Below are 2,323 nucleotides of genomic sequence, written 5' to 3' on the forward strand. Positions count from 1 at the left end.
CGATAGCTCGTTTCACAGTTCATTCTTTAGCTAAACTGCGGTGGCTGACTTCGAGCTTGCTCATTCTTTTGTGTAAGACGAAGGATGCTCATTTTGGTTTTGTGAAGGGCAATACATTGATTTGTTGATAGAAAGAAATTTAATAGATGTTAGTGCACTCCTTGGTACAATCGAAGGCAATGATGCGGCTGCATGTGCAACTAGAGGGGAAGCAACATCTACTTCTTCCGAACCAAAGATGAAGAAAGAAGAATGCAAAATCAAGAATCCACAGATCAACAACGTGCATGGAAAAGATATTAGTCCAACTAGTGGGAGCAGTTATGGAAATTGGAAATCTTCTAAAATGCATTCTTGTAGTTCTTGTTTTCTTTGGTCTTGCTATTCTAACAAAGATTTGGTGATGCTTTTTGTATCCAATGTTGTCATAAAACAAAGCAATGCAATATGCTAAATCAAATTGAGTTGCAAATTTAAGTTTTGCGGGCCGGGAGTAAATGCGCCAGATCAGACGCCGCAACCCCAACCCGTAAAAAAGCATATTCTGGGAATATCCTTTTTTACGGGTCCTTTATGCGGGGTCTGCAACTGCGGCCGTCCGCGCCGACCCGCAAAGACGTTTTTCCGCGAACTGCAAAACCGTTTTGCGGGTCGGGAGGATGCGGGGTCCGCTAGAGTTGCTCTAAGGTTGTTCTCTTATCTCATGTTTCCATTGTTGTGTACTTGTTACTTTTCGAGTCAGAACCATGCAATAACGTGGAAGGGGCGCGCTCAACCTGACAGCGCCCAGCTTTCTCTCAGGCGGCGCGCCATGGGCGCGCCCCAACCGCTAGTAATTTTGTAATGGTCCCACTATTATTTGTAATTTTATGTAATTTTAGTTTCGTAACTTCATATAACTTCTATTTCTCCACCGTTTCATCGCACCCCTAAAATTGCCAATTACTGTAACAGTTGCACACTAAGTTTCTATATTTATGCGAACTTCGGGAATTGCTTAAGTTTAGAGCTGTCCAGAAACAAAATATGGAACCACTGATATAATGTTTCCTTGTAAGGCTAATTTCCAAATTATGTACTCCAAAATAAGACACTTATTTTGGATCAGAGAAAGTATGCAAGTAATAAAAAAAATTCGTCATCTTGATGAGTATACTCTTATATATTCCCAACACGAACTCGCAAATGTCCCGAATTCCGGTTGCAAACAGACCAAAGGCTAGCACTACACGAATGTGAATTGATACCAAGGAGAACTTATGCAGAGATTGGAGCAGACTAATCCAACATACAAAAGAATAAGCTTTGTCTGTTTAGTAAAATCAGTAAGTTGCGTTGACTAAGATGCCATTCTTGGCTATTTCGAGTTTGCGCTTGAGATGGCAACAACAGTAGCGGAATCAAAGGAAAAATATGCTAATGATTAACAAACAAAAGAACTATGAGAAAACGTAGATGATAGAACGTACTCCCTCCGTCTCATAATATAAGAGCGTTTTTTACACTAGTGTAGTGTAAAAAACGCTCTTATATTATGAGACGGAGGGAGTACTTATTATGATTTCCTTCTTTACTCAACAGCAGGAAGATAAGACAAACCAAATAAGGATTTTTAAATGCATGATCATGATCAGGAAGATAAGACGAACATCAAGAATTCAGTCTAATCAGACCATCCATGAATATATATCTGTACTTCTATTTATTCATCACTACAGTACATTTAATCTAACAGTTTTGTTGGTCTGCCGGATAAACAATTATGGTATTGGGTCAGAGGCATCATCTATGCTTGTGCCAACTGACTCGTCTGGTCGCACGATGTGGTAGTATGCACGCTGCAGTTTTTTCAGCACAATATATATATAACCACTAAATAATGCTTAAGAAATATATTTCAGTCAACCTAAGGTTTTTTTATCATCTAGTAAATCAAGCATCTTGATGCAATCCTAAGAATTGTTAAATTTATCGTGATTGCTTGTCCTGTCTAGGAATTAAATACGGTGCTAAGCATTCTATGCAGTCATCTCGTCCTCATTCAAACAGTTCTTCTGGTCTGCACATGACTATCTCATGTAAAATTGCATCAAGCTTGCCTAGAGACCACAAAAACTTGACACTGATAAGACACACACATCTTAATATAATATTTCTCTCTATACATAACATTGGTCTGAATGTATATATATGTGTATGGTACCATACCTCAGTATCCATGTCGAGTATATCCCATGTAGCAGCAGAAGTTGTCATTCAACATGCAGACATGGGTACTTCCTCACCTACACACGCGTGCGTGTGCAGAAGATAGATCATAATA

This window comes from Aegilops tauschii, chromosome 3, assembly GCF_002575655.3.
Source record: "Aegilops tauschii subsp. strangulata cultivar AL8/78 chromosome 3, Aet v6.0, whole genome shotgun sequence".
NCBI classification, from domain to species: domain Eukaryota; kingdom Viridiplantae; phylum Streptophyta; class Magnoliopsida; order Poales; family Poaceae; genus Aegilops; species Aegilops tauschii.